Source organism: Mytilus californianus, unplaced genomic scaffold (assembly GCF_021869535.1).
Source record: "Mytilus californianus isolate M0D057914Y unplaced genomic scaffold, xbMytCali1.0.p SCAF_3, whole genome shotgun sequence".
Classification (NCBI taxonomy): Eukaryota; Metazoa; Mollusca; class Bivalvia; order Mytilida; family Mytilidae; genus Mytilus; species Mytilus californianus.
Window position 1 is genome coordinate 69,274,226 of NW_026262679.1, and position 26,515 is coordinate 69,300,740.

General features: G+C 31.1%; 1 long non-coding RNA gene across 1 annotated transcript in view; it reads left to right on the forward strand.

Moving 5' to 3' along the window:
* Window positions 1-5,496: 5,496 nt before the first annotated feature.
* Window positions 5,497-26,515, forward strand: part of LOC127734977 (uncharacterized) — a 32,292-nt gene continuing 11,273 nt past the window's right edge. The window contains exons 1-2 of the long non-coding RNA XR_007997901.1: window positions 5,497-5,679; window positions 12,781-14,498. This is a non-coding gene — a long non-coding RNA (uncharacterized LOC127734977). The remainder of the gene's footprint in view (window positions 5,680-12,780; window positions 14,499-26,515) is intronic.

The following is a 26,515-nucleotide window of genomic DNA, read 5'->3' on the forward strand; positions in this document are numbered from 1 at the left end:
AAGATAAGTATTTTTTTTTACATGAAGTGCCCCCATCATCTGTGTTGTTCAATATGAAACTAATATATACTTTTTATTTTTCTTTCAGAGTACCAGCCAGATGTCTACCCCAAGGACCGAGCCAGGAACTGATGCAAGAACATCAAAAGATAAGTATTTTTTTTTACTTGAAGTGCCCCCATCATCTGTGTTGTTCAATATGAAACTAATATATACTTTTTATTTTTCTTTCAGAGTACCAGCCGGATGTCTACCCCACGGACCAAGCCAGGAACAGATGCAAGAACACCAAAAGATAAGTATTTTTTTTTACTTGAAGTGCCCCCCACCATCTGTGTTTTTCAATATGAAACTAATATATACTTTTTATTTTTCTTTTAGAGTACCAGCCAGATGTCTACCCCACGGACCGAGCCAGGAACAGATGCAAGAACACCAAAAGATAAGTATTATTTTTTACTTGAAGTGCCCCAATCATCAGTGTTTTTCAATATGAAACTAATATATACTTTTTTTATTTTTATTTCAGAGTACCAACCGGATGTCTACCCCACTGACCAAGCAAGGAACAGATGCAAGAACACCAAAAGATATTAGTATTTTTTTTTACTTGAAGTGCCCCCATCCTCTGTGTTGTTCAATATGAAACTAATATATACTTTTTATTTTTCTTTCAGAGTACCAGGCGGATGTCTACCCAACGGACCAAGCCAGAACAGATGCAAGAACACCAAAAGATAAGAATTTTTTTAAAGTTGAAGTGCCCCATTCATCTGTGTTGTTCAATATGAAACTAATATATATTTTTTATTTTTCCATCAGGATGTCTACATCAGGGACCAAGCAAGGCACAGATGCAAGAACACCAAAAGATAAGTATTTTTTTTTACTTGAAGTGCCCCCATCATCTGTGTTCTCAATATGAAACTGATATATACTTTTTGTTTTTTCTTTCAGAGTACCACCCGGATGTCTATCCCACGAACCGAGCCAGGCACAGATGCAAGAACACATAAAGATAAGTATATTTTTACTTGAAATGCCCCCATCATCTGTGTTGTCAATATGAAACTAATTTATACTTTTTTTTTTCTTTCAGAGTACCACTGGATGTCTACGTTACAGACCAAGACAGGCACAGATGCAAGAACACATAAAGATAAGTATATTTTTACTTGAAGTGACCCAACAGCATTGTTATCAATATGAAACTAATTTATACTTTTTTTTTTTTTCAGAGTACCCCAGGATGTCTACGTCACAATCCAAGCCAGGCGCAGATGCAAGAACATATAAAGATAAGTATATTTTTACTTGATGTGACCCAACAGCTGTGTTGTCATTATGAAACTAATTTATACTTTTTGTTTTTCTACCAGAGTACCCCAGATATACCTGGTTCGTCCGTCGCTCCCGCTTCAGGTTAAAGTTTTTTGTCAAGGTAGTTTTTTATGAAGTTGAAGTCCAATCAACTTGAAACTTAGTACACATGTTCCCTATGATATTTATGCCAAATTACAGTTTTGACCCAAATTTCACGTTCCTCTGAACATAGAAAATGATAGTGCGAGTGGGGCATCCTAGTACTATGGACACATTCTTGTTTATTGTAATTCATTGACATTGTGAAATAAAGAATAAAACGGTGTTTTTTGTAAGTTTTCATAATTTACCATAGAATTGCATTTTGCATTATGAGCAGTCTACCGATTGACATACTGATATTACTTAAAAATCCATGTGAAAGAGTTCTTGTTTATTTCGAGTGGTATTTTAATCTTTAGTTACTTTTATGATCGTTTCAGACGTTGATATAACAATGAAAAGTCAACTGATCTTTGGCTAGTTGCCAAATGTCAATAATAACTCAGTTTTTTTCTGAAATTCGATTATTTTTTTCTTTTTCTCATCAGAACATTTGGTACGTTGAATATTGCTGAAATCTGCCTAAACTATCAATATCTATCTGGAATTAATTGAAAACCAGAGCTGTTGAATAATGTCTGACCATCTGACATAGCTATCAAGTGGGGTTAACAATTTCGATGTAATACATGTAGGTCAGATAAACAAAAATTAATCTGAAACGAACAGTGCCAAAGTTGATATCCGGGAATCAGTGTAAAATTTGAAGGTCTTCAATAACTAGTGACAAGAAGTGACAAGAAGAATAATTTAACAACAAGAAGAATAGTTAAGCGACAAGAAAGCAAATTTAGCGACAAGAAAAACATGGGACGTATTATGGTATACCGTTGACCGTCTGTCAACATGTCGGACATTAATTCAAAAACGCTTTAACCAATATGCATGAAACTTTGGTGAATTGTTTATATCTATTGACATGAGCTCCCTTTTAGATTTACCATTTCCGAGTTTTGGGGATTTATTTTAATATAGTCGCTTCTTGACCTTTCCTGACAATTTTTGTCGCTAATTAGTGAGACCGAAAATTCGATACAATTGAATTTTTTATTTACTGTTTATTTCATGTGCTCTACATTTATTATTTGTAAATATCGTTGTAAACAGATCTTATGGTCCGGGGACGCAGTTATCATCCTTTGATTTTCTTTGTGTACAAATAGAGTCCCAGAGAGTGGACAGTGTATAACTTGCAAATTTTTTTCATACACCTTCCAAATTTATTTCTATATATTTTATGCATAAAATATTAGTAAGTAGGGGATGAAATTACATGTAAAAAAATTTGGGGCATGAATTTTTAGGTAAAGTAGTCCAGTTTGAAAAGGTCAAAAATTAGTATGTCTGAAGCTGTCAAACTGAATTACAGACCCCTTAATTAGCATAAAAAAATCCATATTTTGAGTTAGAACCAATAGACTTTTCTATAATTTTGATATAATTTGTCCCAAAAGTAGTACACTACACTGTAAAAATCTTTTTTGGATAGAGCAGGTGCGATTTTTTTTTATTTGTGTTTTTCGTCTAAATGAAATGCACTACGAAATAACTTTTCTCGGTCCTTATTAATTAAAATTATTATCCATAGTGATCTAAAATGGTGAATCTAAATAAAGATGATAAAAATAAATTTGGAATACTGTTTTAAAGTGACGTCTCTTTTGGAAACTGATATTTCAAAGGCAGAAGTGGTGAGACTTAAAAGAGAAATGCTTGTTTGCTCATGGCACTATAATGTTTGATTTTTAAAATAATTGTTTTATATAAAGGGCCATTATGTTACATCCTATATTTGTAGCACTGTCATGACTTTTAAAGAACCACCCTATCCTATTCTGACAATTTAAAGAGAGAGACTGATCGACAATTAAGGATCATAATCAGCACTAAATAGTAGCTACATTATATATAATCACTATCAAAAAAACTTTACTTGTCAGCAAAATGTAAAATATAATGAAAATAAGAAGAATTTGACCTTACCTGACTTCACATTTGTTTTTCCACTGCTTCCTATATCCGGTGGTGATGATACACAGTGGTCATATAATGCACTACATTTCCTCTTAATGTTTTAATAGCCAAATACTATGAGTGCTTGGATTTCCTTTATTTTGTTGAAAAGACCTCTTTATCTCTTTGGCCTTTTCTAATGGGAGATTACTCAAAATATTTTTTTACTCTTGTGTAAATCTTTAATATTTTATAATTTCCATAATTTTCCAGTATTAATAAACACAAGAACAAATTTGTGCATTCCTTCATTTAGACATTTGTTCCATTCTTATTGACATGAGCCTTGTACAAAGTGTTTAAAAATAGTGAAGGTAAAAATAATAGTTATGAATAAACTATATATTTGATATCCCATCCATTATTCCAGTTTCACTTTCATTTTAAAATATTTTCCTAATTTTATTAACTTTTTAGAATATTTTTTTCACTGTATCACTAGATTTTTTTCTATATCCACAGTATAATTCTGTTTACTTTCCCATGATATATATCCCAATTAAACATTTCATGTGCTGAGTCTTTATAATTTGTGATTTTTGATAATTTCCAATATCACATTCAAAATAGTTATCCTCACTTTACACTTTTTTTGGAATATTTTTTTTTTTATTTTGCACTATATCACTTGATTTTACTAGATCCACAGTATTCAGTTTTTATTGCATTTTCCATGAAAGTATGTCCCAATTAAACAATATATAAGATCCAGAATCTTATAATGATTATTTCCAATATCACATTCAAAATTGTTATTCTCACATTCAAAATTGTTATTCTCACATTATGAATTTTTTAGAATATTTTACTTTTATTTTTCACTTTATCACTAGATTCGACTATATCCACTGTATTCACATTTTACTTCATTTTCTAATATATATCGCATTTAAACAGGTGAATCATCTTCATATTAGATCCAGAATTTTTTAATGATTATTTTCAAAATCACATTTAAAAGCCACAGAAACATGTTGGATAAACTTATTTCTTCTACTTGCATTCCAGTTTTGATTTTTTTACCTTTTAGATTTACTAAATTCCATCTTTTTCATGTATAAGCCACACAAAACATTTTGAATGAATTATTTCCTCCTTGATACATTCATGACAATCCATTCTAAAAAAAAAAAAGTCACATTTTAAGAAGCAAAATTATATGGCATCTTAAGAAGTGAATTCAAATAAAATAAATCCCAATATATTATGCACATTGATTCCAAAAGATTTCAAACATTTTGAATAATATTCCAAATGAAAGATTTGAACGGATGTTTGAAGAAATGCATAACATATCCATCTGAAAACTGAAACTGAAAACACCTGAATAGCTACTTCTTGTTTCACTGACAACTGGACAATACCATGTATAAGGGTTAAAAATTTAAAGATTCATATATTATGTAAAAACAGTTTTCATTTTCATACATGTTAACATGCAGTTAAGAAAATTTCTTACTGATTTAGATTTTTGGGTCAAAATTAAATAAATCATTTATATTGGGGATTTAAAACAATGAAAACGAATAATATGTTCTTCCCTATCAATTTTACAATAGAATAACCCTAGGTGAAGAAAAACTTCAGGAAAAAAGCATGCTGTAAGGTTGAGTTAGGTGAATGAAAAAAAACAGTACAGGTAGCATCAAGGTAGACTCAACTCTAACAATACTAACTGGTCAATTTAAATGTCCCAATTGTATTGTCAATTTTACAATGTGTTTGAACAACACCTAAAGTCAAGTCACAGTAAACTATTTTAAGTTAGATAACTGTGCACATATATGAATAATTCAAATAACCTGGAATATGAGGTCTAACCAAATTTTAAATTTTAAAGCTGTTGATAGAATTTTTCAAAAAATATGTCTTAAAAGGTTTCACTTGAAAAATAAAAAAGGGGAGATAATAAAGATAGGTCAATTAAAATTAATTGATTGATTTTCATCCCCGCCCGCCCCTCTGAAATCGTCCCGTCCCGATTTTTTAATTTTTTTTAAAGATTTACGATTTCCGTATTTTGTTCATTTCCGTTACCGGTAACCGACGATTTCAAAACTTCCTGTGTCAAATTTCAGTTTTCCTTATTCTACTCGAGTAATATAACCAAAATGAGTAAGTCGACATATTCTGCTGCTCAATGATGACAACATTATCTTCTGAGAATATAGATTAATTACTAGAAGGACATGAAATATTCGGGTTACGAGTAATAGGCGGTGTCTAAGAACGCTAATCGCGGTATGTCACAATTTTCAGTGATTAGAAAACCGTAGATTTTTATGCCCCCGCCGTACCGGAGGGGGCATTAAGTTTTACCCTTGTCCGTCTGTACGTACGTACGTACGTACGTCCCGAAATTGGTTTCCGTTCTCTAACTTGAGTTTGCCTCAACCAAATGTAATGAAACTTATACACAATGCTTATTACCACAAAACACAGATCAAGTTTGAATTTTGGTGGCGTCACTTTAACCGATCTAGAGTTATGCCCCTTTATAAAAGGAAATATTGCATAATTTTTAGTTTCCGTTTTCTAACTTAAGTTTGCCTCAACCAAATGTTATGAAACTTATACACAATGCTTATTACCACAAAACACAGATCAAGTTTGAATTTTGGTGGTGTCACTTTAACCGATCTAGAGTTATGCCCCTTTATAAAAGGAAAAATTGCAAAATTTTTATTTTCTTCTAAATATCAAGTTTATATAATATATTTTTAAAATTGGAGTTATCTTCCTTTGACCATGATTATAGTTGAATCAACTACAATCAATGCTTTATACAATGCAATGTTTAATTTTGACTACCACTGATAAAACACAGATCAAGTTGAATTTGGGTAGTGTCACTTTAACCATTATTGAGTTATGCCCCTTTATAAATAGAAAGATTGCAAAATTTTTTAGTTTCCATTCTGTAACTGAAGTTTTCCCCAGCCAAAGATTGTGAAACCTATACACAATATTCATTCCAACAAAACTCAGTAAAGATCAAGTACATTTTTTTTGTTTCAGTTCTCTAACTTGAGTTTGCCTCAACCAAATGTTATGAAACTTATACACAATGCTAATTACTACATAATACAGATTAAGTACGAAATTAGGTGGCAACACTTTTACCATTCTAGAGTTATGTCCCATTATAAACATAAAAATTGCTGAATTTTTTAGTTTGTCTCATCCAAATGTTGTAAAACTTATACACAACCGTTCTAGAGTTATGCATCATTACAAATAGAAAAATTGCTGAATTTTTAGTTTCTGTTCTCTACTTAAGTTAGCCTCAACCAAATGTTATGAGACTTACACACAATGCTTATTACCACAAAACTCAGATCAAGTTCAAATTTGGGTAGTGTCACTTTTACCGTTCTTCAGTTATGTCCCTTTATAACTATATGATATGCAAGCGGGGGCATCATCTGTGTCCACATGTGGACACTATCCACATTTATTTTATTTATACAATGACTTTGTGTCAGGGAATTTGGACTGTGAATAATATCCAAAGCGCAAGAATCGTGGAACACATTGGTACAAAAACCTGACTGGAATAAAGTAATTGACACAAGCACGAACTTGTGCGATTTATGACCGTATATATGGCGTATATATTTTTGAGTACAAAGAGTCGGCCAACATACAAAACGTATTATAGCAAGCCCTTAGATTTTTTTTTTTAAATTCAAATACAATTTATTTCCAATATCCTGTTAAAATTACCTTAGTACCCAAAGTATGCTCTCTGGGCTACTTAGTAGCCCAGGAGAGCATACATAGGGTCCCTGTGTTACATTCTCACTCCTGTCCAGAGAAAACAGGCGAGATAAATGTCGCTTTACTTATAAAATTACATATTGTAGTTTTCTTGTATCAAATTAAAACCAAGTCAAACACACCCAACATAATGCATTAAATTGATCACACCAGATCTATAAACAGTGATACCTGTCTACAACAAGGTAATTGTTTTTAATCAGGTTATATACATTGCTCTATTTTTTTTTTTATAAACAATGGAAATGTAATACATTTTTCACAATAAAATTGTCTAATAACTCTATTATTATTGCAAGTGATGTTTTCAAACTTTATAAGATTTCGAAGTTTCCATATTGTCCATTTGGCTATGCATATTAGAATATTGCCAAATATAATTTCCTTTATAGGCCTGTCATAAATACCTAGGATCATATTTATCTCTTGTAGAATTAATTCATGTGTCAAGTGTACTTTTGTGAATATAGTTTTTAGTTCTAATATTAACTGATTAATGGGTAGACCTTTTTACAATTATAAAAAGATGATTTTGTGTTTCAATGTGATTTTTGCAAAAATGGCAGTTACCTTGAACCAAAGAATGCTGAAATCGATGTAGTCTAGTTTCGGTGTAAATAATGTTATGAATGGACTTCCAATGGAATTCACTAATTTTATTTTTTGTACAGAGATTTCTTAAATTACCCCAAACCATTTTCCAGTCAATACTTACAGCAAACTCAGTTTCCCATTTTAATTGTGCCTTAGGTAAGGTATTTTGAATAAGTATGTGTTTTTTTTTAATTTTTTGGGAGTTATTTTAATACCTGAAAATGTGTACAGATCTAAGTTGTCAAATTTAATTAACAACTTGACCTGCTGGCCCGGTAAAATGTTTATACCCCTTAGTATATCTATGTACATTTTAGGTATAGCATTTTTAATTTTTGAATATTCGGCTATGCAATTTCTTTTATCAATAAGTCGATTATATATAGAATAACAGTTTTGGAAAGTATTCGTTTCAAGATTCCATTTGTTACTAATAGTTGTTATTTTACTCTTGATGAACGATTTAAAATATAGAGATTTTCTTTTAAATTTAATATCATAGTTACAAAAAAGTCGAGTTTTCAGTATTTCTTCCTTCGATTTACCCCCAAGGGCATTCGTTTTTGTTGACAAACAGCAAACACCCTCTGTCCTCAGCCCCTTAATAGAGTCATTAAACAACTTCTTCTTTTTTGGTTCAGTTCATGTTTTAAATTGTAATTATATTTGCACCTTGCATAAGAATCATCAAAGCATCAACCCTAGTATTGTCAACACAGTTTGAGTTTTCATTTCACTCTGTACTCATAATATTTGTGTTGCATACCAATGCATATGCTTTATTTTATGAGCACTACAAATCATAGCTTAAAAGAAAAATGAATTTGATGTAGGTAGTCTAAAAGAGAACATTTCTCCACATTTATTGCTTTTTATTAAAAATGGGCTTCTAAAGCAGCCATTACATGTAGATCAGTGGTTGCCAATCAGAAATATTGATTTAAGAATTTGAAAATAATGTAGAATTCCTCATATATATACATGATATAAGCTTATTATTACCCTAGTATATGAACAACACATCACAAAAGGGTTTAGGAGGAAATGAAAATTTAAAAAATAAAAACCTCCCACCCGCCCCATTTTTTTTCCAAAATCTGGATGAAAATCTAATTAATTTTAGTTGGCCTTACATTGATTGATTGTTGGTTGCTTAACATAACTAAGTTACATATGAATTATGATAGTATGTTGAAAAAAAATTCACAAGTGGAGATAATTCATTTATAAATAATACTAACGACAATTAAGTTAAAGAATTTATTTTTTTTAGGCCAAGAAAGTTGACAAAATCAATTGTTTTGTAGCCACTGGTAACTGGATTTAAACTAATTTAACACTGTATGTAATGGATTTTTTTCTAACATAAATCTGGGAGTCTCGTGCATTGATTCTAGAAATAATAGCAGTTAACTAGAAGTAACAATATAATAAGTAAACACATATCTATTTTAGACAATGTCTGTTTTTTTCTTTATACTGCAACTATAAACTGTTTTAAAGAAGACATCAACAATATTGAATAAGATGTGGAAGACGTAAAAAATTCTGCAAAAACCTTATAGATAAAAATTAGAAAAATAAAACATTATCAATGTCACAAACAAGGCCTTATACAGTCAATGTTTAAACATTAATATGCTCAATGCAATTTGACTGCACAAATTAAACTGTTGCAATATAAATTAAAATAAAGATTTACAGGAATATTTGTGAATATTGTCCAGAGTACATTTTTCTATTGCATAAGCTTACAACTCTTTTATCGTATAGTAAAGCTTGAAAATAAGTGTAGAATATAATTTGTCACTTATTACATGTATAATTTGAAGCTTTATTTGCACTAGTGCATTATAATAGAATATTGCTTGCTAAATTTTTCTTTAGTGGAAAATATTTTGTTGCTCTACAACAATCTTAAATCCTGACAGGGGTCACATATTGGTATCACGTTGTCGTCGTCAGTGTCGTCTGAAGACATTTGGTTTCCGGACAATAACTTTAGTATAAGTAAATATAAATATATGTAATTTGAACACGAGGTTTGAAACCACAAAAGGAAGGTTGGGATTGATTTTGGGGTTATGGTCCCTACGGTTTATGAACTAGGGGTCGAAAAGGGGCCCAAATAAGCATTTTTCTATTTTCCAGAAAACAAGGGTTTCCTGGTTAATGGACAATTACTTTAGCTTTGTTTCTTTATGTTGGTACTTTTTGCTATTTGTTTGCTAGTTCTAGTATGAAATATTTTTTAGCTGTTTCTAGAAACATCAAATACTGTGATTTAAATACATATAATATTATAATAGTGTATATCAAAGGGTTCAGTGGTAATAAATTTTTATACTCAGAATTGGTTATTCTTTGTTTGGGTTTTTTTTTTCATTAGAGTTACCTCCCTTACAATGGTTTTGTTATAAAGAAATGTATTCTCTTGAGGTGATTAGCTGTCAATTTTTTTTTAGCTCACCTGGCCCAAAGGGCCAAGTGAGCTTTACTCATCACTTGGCGTCCGTTGTCTTCGTCCGTTAACTTTTACAAAAATCTTCTCCTCTGAAACTACTGGGCCAAATTTAACCAAACTTGGCCACAATCATCACTAGGGTATCTAGTTTAAAAATGTGTCCGATGACCCCGCCTGCCAACCAAGATGGCCAACATGGCTAAAAATAGAACATAGGGGTAAAATGCAGTTTTCGGCATATATCTCTGAAACTAAAGGATTTAGAGCAAATCTGACATGGGATAAAAATGTACACAGGTTAAGATCTATCTGCCCTGAAATTGTTGTTGTTGTTGGGTTGCTGCCCCTGAATTAGTAATTTTAAGGAAATTTTGCAGTTTTTGGTTATTATCTCGAATATTATTATAGATAGAGAAAAACTGTAAACAGCAATAATGTTCAGCAAAGTAAGATCTACAAATAAGTCAACATGACCAAAATGGTCAATTGACCCCTTAAGGAGTTATTGCCCTTTAAAATTAATTTTTTAACAATTTTTCGTAAATTTTTGTAATCTTTTACAAAAATCTTCTCTACTGAAACTACTCGGCCAAATTTAACCAAACTTGCATGGCCACAATCATCAATAGGGTATCTAGTTTTAAAAATGTGTCCGAAGACCCTGCCCACCAATCAAGATGGCCGACATGGCTAAAATAGTACATAGGGGTAAAATGCAGTTTTTGGCTTATATCTCTGAAACTTAATTTCAAAAAAACTAAATTTGGAGTTTTATTCATTAAAAAAGGGGGGATTTTCCAGTTTTCGGACAATAACTCAAAAACAATTTCACCAATTTGCAAGAAACTTTGGTGAATTGTTTAATGCTATCGACATGAGCTCCCTTTTGATTTTTATAAATTTTAGACTATATGTTTCTGATTTATGGGGTTTTATTCGTTACAAAAAGGGTGATTTTCCAGTTTTCGGACAATAACTCAAAAATGCTTTCAGCATTTTTTATGAAACTTTGGTAAATTGTTTATATCTATTGTTGTAAGCTCCCTTTTGATTTTTATAAATTTTAGATTTTATATTTCCGAGTTACAAGATTTTATTCATAAAAAAGGGGTGATTTTCAAGTTTTTGGACAATATCCTTAAAGTGCTTAGAGCAGTTTTCATTAAACGTTGATGACTGATTTATATCTATTAAGTTAACCTCCCTTTAGTTTTTTTTATAAATTTCTAATATAACATTGAAAAGTTATTGAACTTTATTTGTTTATAGTCTGACAACAGATTTACTAGTATTGCGCAACAGCACAGTATATTGCACAACAGAAAGAAATCTTTAATTGAATATAAATTCAATTCATATAACCAATTTCAAGTTCTTTGACTACATTTATTCAGAAACCTATAATATGTCAAATATTTAATTACAATCCAAATTCAGACCTGTATCAAGCTTGAATATTGTGTCCATTTTTGCCCAAACTGTTCAGGGTTTGACCTCTGCGGGCGTATCCAGCTGCGCTCAGCGAAGCAGTTTATTTGTTATTATCTTGAATATTACTATAGATAGAGATAAACTGTAAACAGCAATAATGTTCAGCAAAGTAAGATCTACACATAAGTCAAATGACCAATATGGGCAATGGCCCCATAAGGAGTTATTGCCCTTTAAAGTCAAATTTAACAATTATTCGTAAATTTTTGTAATCTTTTACAAAAATATTCTCTCCTGAAACAACTTAGAAAAATTTAACCAAACTTGGCCACAATCATCACTAGGGTATCTAGTTTAAAAAATGTGTCCGATGACCCTGCCTGCCAACCAACATGTCAGACATGGATAAAAATAGAACTTAGGGGGAAAATGCAGTTTTTGGCTTATATCTCTGAAACTAAAGCAAATGTATAACGGTTGCATTATATCATGCATCAATTGTAAATAAAAATATCAGGTGAGCAACAAAGGCTCCTTAGAGCCCCTAGTTAGAAGTTACTCTTAAATGCTGATGAAGGAATTTTATTTTTAGATATGACTATTAAATGTTGCTGATGAAGATTTTTTCAATTTTAGCCATGATTATGATGTCATTTTCTATTTTTAATACTTTTATGATGTATTTAAATGGGTTTTTATGGTTGAAAAATCCTAGCCGTCAATTTATTTTTAGAAGTTACTATTAAATGTTGATGAAGGAATTTTATTTGTTAGATATTACTATAAACAAGCATTTTTCTAGTTTTCAGGACAATAACTTGTGTATGAGTATTTTGATTGCTCTGAAATTGTACCACAAGGTTCAATACCACAAGTAGAAGGTTGGGATTCATTTTGGGGGTGATTGCCCAAACCTTTCAGGAATAAGGGGCTAAAATGGTCTAAAACAAGCATTTTTCTAGTTTTCAGACAATAACTTGTGTTTAAGTGTATGGAATTCTCTTAATTTGTACCACATTTTACAAAAATTATGTCTATTTGTTAATCCTTATTCATGCTTTTGTGTTTTGCAGCAAATGATTAATAGCAACAGAATCAAATGAAGAATCTAAAAGTCAAATGCATAGAAAGGAAATGTGAAGATCATAACCACAAGTATGACATAAGGAGAAGCAATCATGCATTTCGAAATTGGTATAAAGGAGAGGTTAACATCAGAGAAGACTTACAGCAGATTCCAACGAGTGTGTAGCTAAAGGTAGAATCTTTGGTTAGCTTCCTTGCTAGCTCAACCATAAAATGATTATTACCTTAAATTGGGAGGAGCAAAGCGCTATTTTATCATCCAATGAAAACATTAATATCAATGGACTGTTCATTATTTATAATATCTTAATGTTTCATACAAAGGTTTACCTAGACTTCTTTGCAATGAAATTTTATTTCATAGTCTTTGATTGAATTAAAACATCTTTTTATTACAATAAATCAGAAGCGGGGTGACGTTTTTTTACGCCGTGAATAGGCAGTTTAGTTAATTAATGTCTTTTGGTGTAATCCCCACGCATAAAACATTGTTATGTATTTTCTTTATATATGCATATTTTTTAGAACTAAAATCTTTTATATTCATACAGAAAAGAAAATTATCATACTACTTAATATTATTAATCGAATATTTTTAAGGATTTGTGATTCGTTAAAACTTGATCACATGTACATTTGTATTTGCTCAGTTTGCACGCCAATACTGTTGTGTTTAGCTTTTCGTAGGTCAAAAACAGCATATTGCACAGGGCATACAGCATGTTACTAAAAATAGATTCTAGAAATCCCCAATTTTACATTGTTCATGCTATAGTTGTTGATTAATAATATAACAATTGTAGCCTTTGGTTGAGGTCAATACGATGTTATATCGACCCAGAGAAGCATATCGACCTCGGACTTCGTCCTCAGTCAATATGCTTCTCTTAGGTCGATATAACCTCGTATTGACCTCATACAAAGGCTATAATTGTATAATATATCATGCACGGTTGTAGTACTTATATTTGGTTAAAAATGCAACGGAAAAAAAACCCCAGCAAACAACTGCAGTTTAGAATTGAAAATATTGCAGAGTTTTTGGACATCCACTTGGTTTGTTAACATTACCTTACTTATTAGTTTTAGATAAATAATGCAGCCATGAAGACCAATTTTTATGTCTCTAATTCAGTTAGATTTAATCTGACCTAGATTGAATGATCAGGTCATATGTACTTTTGAACACCTTCCAATCTTTTTTACCTGTCCGGGTGTATTGTAAACATATGTGTATGTGTAAAAGTGAATACGGTCAGCACTTGTCAGTCATAGCCAACTACATTTTATTAACTTGATGTAACAAATTCAACAGACAGGTAAAATATATTATTATTTGTAATGTCTGACGAAGAAGAAAACATTTTAGGAAAGTCAGCTTTCAGTTAACTTTTCACCATTTATCAAAATAAAATTGGCACATCAAACACACCTACAACATGCTTGTGAATGAGCTTATAATTATCATTAGATTTTAAATTTAGATTGAAAACTTATTTTTAAACTGACTTGTAAAACTAGTTTTACATGTTTATATTCTGTCACTTAATTCTGATTGGTTCTCTGCTTAACTATTGACTCCACCCAAAGGCTGGATGTACCTTACCTAATAATGACTTCATAGTTGATCTAGCAAGGAAGCTTACCAAAGATTCTACCTTTAGCTACACACTCGTTGGAATCGGCTGTAAAGCAAAGTTTACAGGTAGGAGACTTGATTGATTTATTTTTTATCAAGCGTCTTAGATTAAAGAAATGTGAGACAATTATCCAAAAGAGTCCAAAGAATTCAGATTTTAAGCAACTATAGGTAACACTATACAGCTTTCAACATTGAGCCCAAAGGCGGAAAGGGGGGGGGGGGGGTGGTGGTGGTGGTGGCATCCCATATCATATTGTCAGCTATACAGCTGTCCCGCCATTGCTTGTTTTCTGTACTGTGGCAAATTTTGCAAAGTTCTCAGAGACATATATATATGTTTCGGACAATATGAGTATTTGGACTATACGCGTATGGTCATGACCATATGAGTATATACTCGTTTAGTTATTAATGGGCCGGACCATATGAGTATTGACCATATGGGTATTGTTCGAATAAATTCTAACTTCCTTCGCAGAAACACACAGCTCGTTCTACGAACCAAAATCGGCACAAATTGCTAACTGAAATCCTTGATATTGACATATTGTTTGTATTTTGGTGCATATGTCATTCTGTCTTTCACTAGAGTCAATTTAAAGCGCCTGTAATATGTCTACCTTCTCATCTGTAAGTTAAACATCATGACTTTTTTTTTTTTTTTAATTCTTCCAATTTTGACTTATTTTCATTTAAATGTTGTGATTTTGTTCCTATTTATACAATCTCACAGTTACAGTAAGAAATATGTGTCACCCTTTTATTTCTTATTTACCAAATGAAAATAGAGATAACAAGTATCATCTACTGTTATTGTAAGATCATAGTTTAATAGGTCCTGGAGCAAAAACACAATAAATCACTAAAAATAATTTGAAATATTTATGAAATTTGAATTTACTACAAACAGATTTATACACTAAAAATAATAATAAAAAAGGAAGAAGGTTCAATTTCCAAAGTGCTTGTGAGTGACACCTGGAAGGGTCATACTTAATTAAGGTAAAAGTAACTTTTTAACATTCATCGTATTAATTACCTGGGCCATACGCGTAAGGTTGGACCATATGAGTATATACCAATATGGTCATGACCATACACGTATGGTCCAAATACTCATATGGTCCGGAACATATATTTATATATATATATATACAATGGTTTCATAATAAAATTGAGAATGAAAACAGGGAATGTGTCAAAGAGACCACAACCAGACCAAAGAGCAGAAAAAAGCCCAAGGCTAGCAATGGGCAAAATATTTTACATGTTAAAGAATCACCATTTTAATTTCAGGAGTAATTTTATTTTTGCTTATTTTCCATATTTTACCTTGGACTATTAATACCTATTGATTCCATGTTTCACCTGGTACTATTATACCTATTAGTATCTAGGGTCAATAATTTGACCCCACTCCATTTAATTTATTTTACTAAATGAATATTGGCATAGCTTAATTGCAGTCAATATTTTAGTACAGTCTTTGATTATAAAGATTCAAAACTTGAATAATTTTGTCAAAAATACTCGAAGGATTTTTGTTAAGCCTGCAACATTTATGTTGTGAAAGCGAGACCTACTGGTAGCTTAGATGCCCTAGGTGGCGTCAATATTTAGGTTCAGTTTATGGTAAAAGATTTTTTATGCATCAATAACTTTGTCAAACCTTCATGGAATTTTAGGAAATTTAGACAGAAGCTTGTTTATGACCAAATTACAGTATCCAGTGCAAAATTTAGAAAATATTTATTTTCATTTTTCCATATTTTTCGGATTAATGGACTTTTTTTTACAGTAACATTCAGATTTAATATGAGGTTAAAGTTTTTCAGTCTTCAATAACTTTGTCAAAGTTTCATGGAATTTTAGGAAAATTAGACAAAAGCTTAGTTGTATTCAGTATTCAGAGCAAAATTTTGATAATATTTATTTTCATTTTGCCATATTCAAATGATAAATGGATTCAGTTTTTTTTTAACATTTAACAAATAAATACAGTATTAGGTTAAAGTTTGTTACACACCAATTACTTTATCAAACCGTCATAGAATTTTTTTGAAACTTTGGCAGAAGCTTTTTAATGATGAAGAGATAATGTCTGAAGCAAACTTTTGAAAATATATTTTGTTCATTTTCAGTATTTTTCTGATCTATGGACTTCATTTTTAGTTACATTTACAGACCATCTGGGATTAAAACTTTTTTGACATGATAAATTTGTAAACTTTCATGGATATTTATGAATCTTGAACAGAAGCTTATATTCAAGACCATGAATTGCTTCTTAAGAAAAAATTATTTTTTTTATAAAATTCTGTATTTTACTGATAAATGGAATCACTTTTTTAGTCAACGTTACACTTTTACACTGACAGAAGCAATATTGGGTGAGACACACTCACTCACTGGGCTCAAAACATTTCTATTTTGTCAAATTATAGTTTTTATCTGAAATATTTTTAAAACTGACATTCTTTACAAATATTATGTTGGAAATAACCATTACTATGAACAAGTTTTTTTGTAGAATTAAATAAATACATTTGGTTAAAGATGTCCTTCATTTAAAAATTCCACTAAAAATATAACTTGTAAAATTTCCAATTAAATTAATTATGCCCTGAAAGACATTTTGTTTAATATATAAAGACATAAGATTATATTTCATATGATTTAGAAATGATATTGACTCCATGTTACTAAAAATAGTAACATGGAGTCAATATCATTTTCAAACTTACACTATTTACATATGTAATATATAGATTAAGGACTTCACTCAGTCAATACGTTATTGGCGCGTTACATTTGCACGAAAAAAAAATCCACGTTTGCGCAAAATTTACCTATTGCAAAAGCACAACGTTTGTGGGGATTAATTAAAAAAAATATGAAAAATTAATCCTTGATTTTTTAAAAACAAATTGTAATTTTCTAAATGAAACAAATTTACAATGGAGATTACATATATCGTCAGGTTATCAGAATTCCTATGGGGACTAACTGTGCACCTCTGATTGCGGACCCTTTTCTGTATTGTTACAAGTTACAATTTATGACTAAAATCAGCAAAGACCAATCGAAACAATATCTGATATAAAATATTTGGATGATATATTGGCTCTCAAAAATGACGATTTCATTAAGTACACTAAATCCTGCTGAACTGACTTTAAATAAAGCTAATAACAATGAACAATGTACTTTCCTGGATCTTGATATCTATAACTTTAACAGGAAGCTTAGTACTAAGATTTAGGATAAAAGAGAGATGATTTTAAGTTTCCTATTGTTTATTATCCATTTTTAGATGGTGACGTTCCATTGGCACCATCTTATGGTGTTTATATATCCCAACTTGTTCGATTTGCTCGTGTATGTAACAATGAATTTGATTTTAACTAAAGAAATCTCAGTGTTTCGAAAAATACCAAATTTAGGCTTAGCTAATGAGGACAAATATTAGTCAACTGAAATAGGAAAATAGTTAACACAGATTTTTGGATTGCCTTGATTTCTTCCGGCAGAGGAAGTTGAGGACAGTTTATCATACGATATAGTGTCAGATGCTCCTGTAAATAAAAACTGCAACAAATTTGCTAACTACTTCTTAGTACAAAATGAGTCTTTTGTAGATGAAACGCGCGTCTTGCGTAGATACAAAATTTAATCCTGGTATCTATGATGAGTTTATTTACATAACCAGTGAGTCGAAATTTCCACCAGCAATGTTCCTTTCCATGATATTAACTGTAATTTATTTAAAAAAAAATCTTTTACATAAATGTAGTACTTTTTATACGACCGCAAAAATTTTGCAGTCGTATATTGGTATCACGTCGTCGTCGTCCGAAGAACTTTGGTTTCCAGACAATTATAGTTGGGGGTTATAGTCCTAACAGTTTAGGATTTAGGGGCCAAAAAGGGGCCCAAATAAGCATTTTTATGCCCCCCGCCTTAGCGGTGGAGGCATTAAGTTTTACCCAAAATTGGTTTCCGTTCTCTAACTTGAGTTTGCTTCAACCAAATGTTATGAAACTTAAACACAAAACTTATTACCACAAAACACAGATCAAGTTTGAAATTTGGTGGCGTCACTTTAACCGTTCTAGAGTAATGCCACTTTATAAATGGAAAAATTTTTATTTTCTTCTAAATATCAAGTAATTTTTATACGCCCGTTTACGGGACGTATTATTAAAATTGGAGTTATCTTCCTTTGTCCATGATTATAATTGAATCAACTACAATCAACTCTTTATACAATGCAATGTTTAATTTTGACTTCCACTGTTAAAACACAGATCAAGTTGAATTTGGGTAGTGTCACTTTTACCATTCTAGAGTTATGCCCCTTTATACACCAAAGATTGCAAAATTTTTAGTTTCCATTCTGTAACTTAAGTTTGCCCCAACCAAACATTATGAAACCTATACACACTATTCATTACCACAAAACTAAGATCAAGTTCAAAATTGGGTAGCGTCACTTTAACCGTTCTTCATTTATGTCCCTTTATAACTATATGATATGCAAGAGGGGGCATCATCTGTGTCCACATGTGGACACTATCCACATTTATTCTAGTTTCCAGACAATAACTTGTTGAACGGTGTATGGATCACTCTGAAATTATACCACAAGTTTCCATACCACAAAGGGATGGTTAGGATTGGCTTTGGGGGGTTATGGCTCAAACCGTTTAGGAATTAGGGGCAAAAAAGGGGGAAAACAAGGGTTTCCTTGTTAATGGACAATTTAAAAGCAGTGTAAGGGAGGTAATCCAAACACATTTAAAGTACAATGTTGTGAAGGCCTCAGACCACAATTATTCTTCCCATTGGTTACAATGCGTTTTTTGGTAAAAGTCAAATTGAATTAAAAAATATGCACCGCATCAAACATGAAATAAATTTAACTGCTTATAGACCATTATTATTGGAATAAAATATGCTTGTCCCAGGACAATCCATCAGTGCTTTTTCTTTTGAGAGCCCTATTAACATGCCAACAGTAGGATTTGAAACTTGAATAAATGACGAAGACTAATTTCTACCCTACTTTCATTTTGGCCAAATCACTACTTTCAATTTCAACAATAATTTTTTTCCACATGTTTTACTTATTTCAATATATATGCAACTGATAGGACCACTTAAATAGTAAACATTTCAAAGAAAACAGTAGTCAGAATACTTAGGAAGAAATACCCCATATAATAATTGGGAACTATATTCCTAGACCACGAACAAAGGGAATTAATTGTGGTCTGAAGCCTATTAGACCTCAAAAATTTAAAGTATTCTTATGAAACTTCACAGTTACTTAGCATGATATCTTAGTAGTATAAATGCCAAATTTTATTCCATTCTGACAATTATTAAAAAAGTTTGGAATGTTTTTATATTAGCATATCTGTCTGCGGAACATGCTTTTTGCAAAGTTTTAAGAAATCGGTCAAAATTTTATTCAGAAAATATTTGTTTGGTAATTTTTTACCAAAATATGCCTTGATCCAGTAAACATAACTTGTATTTAGTTGAAATGAGACAACTGTTACAGCAAACTGCCACTTATGTGCCAGTTTTTTTCATATTTATATTTCTCTGGTTCTTAAGTCAGAATTGGTCAATATGATAAGGGCAGAGACATAAAGAGCATAATTGCGGGTAAATAAAAACTGAAAAGTTGATTTATTTTCATCATTCTATCCTCTCTATTGGTTTTTTACTTCTAAACAACTAAAAGTAATTTAGACTTGACACTTATGAATTTTTAAGACATTTTGCTTTTCATATTTTTAAATGTGTTTGTATGTCATGTTATGTCCCAGGATCAACTAAGTTTTGTAAAAACTAATTGAAATTGCAATTATAAGGTACCCTCATTGATTCAATGAAGTAATGTGGTGCATTCGCACAATTTTTTATGCCCCCGCCGTAGTGGAGGGGGCATTAAGTTTTACCCTTGTCCGTCTGTACGTACGTACGTACGTATGTCCCAAAATTGGTTTCCGTTCTCTAACTTTAGTTTTCCTCAACCAAATGTTATGAAACTTATACACAATGCTTATTACCACAAAACACAGATCAAGTATGAATTTTGGTGGCTTCACTTTTACCGTTCTAGAGTTATACCCCTTTACAAATGGAAAAATTGCTGAATTTTTTGTTTCCGTTCTCTAATTTTAGTTTGCCTCACCCAAATGTTATGAAACTTATACACAATGCTTATTACCACAAAACACAGATCTAGTTTGAATTTTGGTGGCGTCACTTTAACCATTCTAGAGTTATGCCCCTTTAGAAATGGAAAAATTGCAAAATTTTAATTTTTTTCTTAATATCAAGTAATTTTTAAAATTGGAGTTATCTTCCTTTGTCCATGGTTATAGTTGAATCAACTACAATCAATGCTTTATACAATGCAATATTTAATTTTGACTTCCACTGATAAAACACAGATCAAGTTGAATTTGGGTAGTGTCACTTTAATCATTATTGAGTTAATTTTATGCCCCTTTATAAGTTGAAAGATTGCAAAATTTTTAGTTTCCATTCTGTAACTTAAGTTTGCCCCAACCAAACATTATGAAACATATACACAATATTCATTACCACAAAACTAAGATCAAGTACAATTTTTTTGTTTCCGTTTTCTAACTTTAGTTTGCCTCAACAAAATGTTATGAAACTTATACACAATGCTTATTACTACATAATACAGATTAAGTACGAAATTTGATGGCAACACTTTTACCATTCTTGAGTTATGTCCCTTAAAAAACATAAAAATTGCTGAATTTTTCGTTTCCGTTCTCTAACTTTAGTTTGTCTCAACTTAATGTTATAAAACTTATACACAACCGTTCTAGAGTTATGCGTGTTTACAAATAGAAAAATTGCTGAATTTTTAGTTTCTGTTCTCTACTTAAGTTAGCCTCAACCAAATGTTATGAGACTTACACACAATGCTTATTACCACAAAACTCAGATCAAGTTCAAATTTGGGTAGCGTCACTTTTACCGTTCTTCAGTTATGTCCCTTTATAACTATATGATATGCAAGCGGGGGCATCATCTGTGTCCACATGTGGACACTATCCACATTTCTTTTCTTTAATTTTCATTAGAAATCATGTAAACTGTAAAAAATGCCAATACCTGCCTCATATGCCCAAATATGGTCAAAATGTCTTATTTTGATAGATTTTGTGTAATTTCTATTTTCTTTCTTGAAAAGTAATATGACAAAGATCATTTTGTACCTGTAAGACCTTTTATTCACAATAATTGTGTTTTGTCCAAACTCATCTCCTAGGACTCAGACCACAATTATTCTTCCCAATGCATTTTTTGGTAAAAGTCAAGTTGAATTAAAAAATTTGCACCGCATCAAACATGAAATAAATTTAACTGCTTATAGACCATTATTATTGGAATAAAATATGCTTGTCCCAGGACAATCCATCAGTGCTTTTTCTTTTGAGAGCCCTATTAACATGCCAACGGTAGGATTTGAATCTTGAATAAATGACGAAGACTAATTTCTACCCTACTTTCATTTTGGCCAAATCACTACTTTCACTTTCAACAATAATTGTTTTCCACATGTTTTACTTATTTCAATATATATGTAACTGATAGGACCACTTAAATAGTAAACATTTCAAAGAAAACAGTAGTCAGAATACTTAGGAAGAAATACCCCATATAATAATTGGGAACTATATTCCTAGACCACGAACAAAGGGAATTAATTGTGGTCTGAAGCCTATTAGACCTCAAAAATTTAAAGTATTCTAATGAAACTTCACAGTTACTTAGCATGATATCTTAGTAGTATAAATGCCAAATTTTATTACATTCTGACAATTATTAAAAAAGTTTGGAATGTTTTTATATTAGCATATCTGTCTGCGGAACATGCTTTTTGCAAAGTTTTAAGAAATCGGTCAAAATTTTATTCAGAAAATATTTGTTTGGTAATTTTTTACCAAAATATGCCTTGATCCAGTAAACATAACTTGTATTTAGTTGAAATGAGACAACTGTTACAGCAAACTGCCACTTATGTGCCAGTTTTTTTCATATTTATATTTCTCTGGTTCTTAAGTCAGAATTGGTCAATATGATAAGGGCAGAGACATAAAGAGCATAATTGCGGGTAAATAAAAACTGAAAAGTTGATTTATTTTCATCATTCTATCCTCTCTATTGGTTTTTTACTTCTAAACAACTAAAAGTAATTTAGACTTGACACTTATGAATTTTTAAGACATTTTGCTTTTCATATTTTTAAATGTGTTTGTATGTCATGTTATGTCCCAGGATCAACTAAGTTTTGTAAAAACTAATTGAAATTGCAATTATAAGGTACCCTCATTGATTCAATGAAGTAATGTGGTGCATTCGCACAATTTTTTATGCCCCCGCCGTAGTGGAGGGGGCATTAAGTTTTACCCTTGTCCGTCTGTACGTACGTACGTACGTATGTCCCAAAATTGGTTTCCGTTCTCTAACTTTAGTTTTCCTCAACCAAATGTTATGAAACTTATACACAATGCTTATTACCACAAAACACAGATCAAGTATGAATTTTGGTGGCTTCACTTTTACCGTTCTAGAGTTATACCCCTTTACAAATGGAAAAATTGCTGAATTTTTTGTTTCCGTTCTCTAATTTTAGTTTGCCTCACCCAAATGTTATGAAACTTATACACAATGCTTATTACCACAAAACACAGATCTAGTTTGAATTTTGGTGGCGTCACTTTAACCATTCTAGAGTTATGCCCCTTTAGAAATGGAAAAATTGCAAAATTTTAATTTTTTTCTTAATATCAAGTAATTTTTAAAATTGGAGTTATCTTCCTTTGTCCATGGTTATAGTTGAATCAACTACAATCAATGCTTTATACAATGCAATATTTAATTTTGACTTCCACTGATAAAACACAGATCAAGTTGAATTTGGGTAGTGTCACTTTAATCATTATTGAGTTAATTTTATGCCCCTTTATAAGTTGAAAGATTGCAAAATTTTTAGTTTCCATTCTGTAACTTAAGTTTGCCCCAACCAAACATTATGAAACATATACACAATATTCATTACCACAAAACTAAGATCAAGTACAATTTTTTTGTTTCCGTTTTCTAACTTTAGTTTGCCTCAACAAAATGTTATGAAACTTATACACAATGCTTATTACTACATAATACAGATTAAGTACGAAATTTGATGGCAACACTTTTACCATTCTTGAGTTATGTCCCTTAAAAAACATAAAAATTGCTGAATTTTTCGTTTCCGTTCTCTAACTTTAGTTTGTCTCAACTTAATGTTATAAAACTTATACACAACCGTTCTAGAGTTATGCGTGTTTACAAATAGAAAAATTGCTGAATTTTTAGTTTCTGTTCTCTACTTAAGTTAGCCTCAACCAAATGTTATGAGACTTACACACAATGCTTATTACCACAAAACTCAGATCAAGTTCAAATTTGGGTAGCGTCACTTTTACCGTTCTTCAGTTATGTCCCTTTATAACTATATGATATGCAAGCGGGGGCATCATCTGTGTCCACATGTGGACACTATCCACATTTCTTTTCTTTAATTTTCATTAGAAATCATGTAAACTGTAAAAAATGCCAATACCTGCCTCATATGCCCAAATATGGTCAAAATGTCTTATTTTGATAGATTTTGTGTAATTTCTATTTTCTTTCTTGAAAAGTAATATGACAAAGATCATTTTGTACCTGTAAGACCTTTTATTCACAATAATTGTGTTTTGTCCAAACTCATCTCCTAGGACTCAGACCACAATTATTCTTCCCAATGCATTTTTTGGTAAAAGTCAAATTGAATTAAAAAATTTGCACCGCATCAAACATGAAATAAATTTAACTGCTTATAGACCATTATTATTGGAATAAAATATGCTTGTCCCAGGACAATCCATCAGTGCTTTTTCTTTTGAGAGCCCTATTAACATGCCAACGGTAGGATTTGAATCTTGAATAAATGACGAAGACTAATTTCTACCCTACTTTCATTTTGGCCAAATCACTACTTTCACTTTCAACAATAATTGTTTTCCACATGTTTTACTTATTTCAATATATATGTAACTGATAGGACCACTTAAATAGTAAACATTTCAAAGAAAACAGTAGTCAGAATACTTAGGAAGAAATACCCCATATAATAATTGGGAACTATATTCCTAGACCACGAACAAAGGGAATTAATTGTGGTCTGAAGCCTATTAGACCTCAAAAATTTAAAGTATTCTTATGAAACTTCACAGTTACTTAGCATGATATCTTAGTAGTATAAATGCCAAATTTTATTACATTCTGACAATTATTAAAAAAGTTTGGAATGTTTTTATATTAGCATATCTGTCTGCGGAACATGCTTTTTGCAAAGTTTTAAGAAATCGGTCAAAATTTTATTCAGAAAATATTTGTTTGGTAATTTTTTACCAAAATATGCCTTGATCCAGTAAACATAACTTGTATTTAGTTGAAATGAGACAACTGTTACAGCAAACTGCCACTTATGTGCCAGTTTTTTTCATATTTATATTTCTCTGGTTCTTAAGTCAGAATTGGTCAATATGATAAGGGCAGAGACATAAAGAGCATAATTGCGGGTAAATAAAAACTGAAAAGTTGATTTATTTTCATCATTCTATCCTCTCTATTGGTTTTTTACTTCTAAACAACTAAAAGTAATTTAGACTTGACACTTATGAATTTTTAAGACATTTTGCTTTTCATATTTTTAAATGTGTTTGTATGTCATGTTATGTCCCAGGATCAACTAAGTTTTGTAAAAACTAATTGAAATTGCAATTATAAGGTACCCTCATTGATTCAATGAAGTAATGTGGTGCATTCGCACAATTTTTTATGCCCCCGCCGTAGTGGAGGGGGCATTAAGTTTTACCCTTGTCCGTCTGTACGTACGTACGTACGTATGTCCCAAAATTGGTTTCCGTTCTCTAACTTTAGTTTTCCTCAACCAAATGTTATGAAACTTATACACAATGCTTATTACCACAAAACACAGATCAAGTATGAATTTTGGTGGCTTCACTTTTACCGTTCTAGAGTTATACCCCTTTACAAATGGAAAAATTGCTGAATTTTTTGTTTCCGTTCTCTAATTTTAGTTTGCCTCACCCAAATGTTATGAAACTTATACACAATGCTTATTACCACAAAACACAGATCTAGTTTGAATTTTGGTGGCGTCACTTTAACCATTCTAGAGTTATGCCCCTTTAGAAATGGAAAAATTGCAAAATTTTAATTTTTTTCTTAATATCAAGTAATTTTTAAAATTGGAGTTATCTTCCTTTGTCCATGGTTATAGTTGAATCAACTACAATCAATGCTTTATACAATGCAATATTTAATTTTGACTTCCACTGATAAAACACAGATCAAGTTGAATTTGGGTAGTGTCACTTTAATCATTATTGAGTTAATTTTATGCCCCTTTTAAGTTGAAAGATTGCAAAATTTTTAGTTTCCATTCTGTAACTTAAGTTTGCCCCAACCAAACATTATGAAACATATACACAATATTCATTACCACAAAACTAAGATCAAGTACAATTTTTTTGTTTCCGTTTTCTAACTTTAGTTTGCCTCAACAAAATGTTATGAAACTTATACACAATGCTTATTACTACATAATACAGATTAAGTACGAAATTTGATGGCAACACTTTTACCATTCTTGAGTTATGTCCCTTAAAAAACATAAAAATTGCTGAATTTTTTGTTTCCGTTCTCTAACTTTAGTTTGTCTCAACTTAATGTTATAAAACTTATACACAACCGTTCTAGAGTTATGCGTGTTTACAAATAGAAAAATTGCTGAATTTTTAGTTTCTGTTCTCTACTTAAGTTAGCCTCAACCAAATGTTATGAGACTTACACACAATGCTTATTACCACAAAACTCAGATCAAGTTCAAATTTGGGTAGCGTCACTTTTACCGTTCTTCAGTTATGTCCCTTTATAACTATATGATATGCAAGCGGGGGCATCATCTG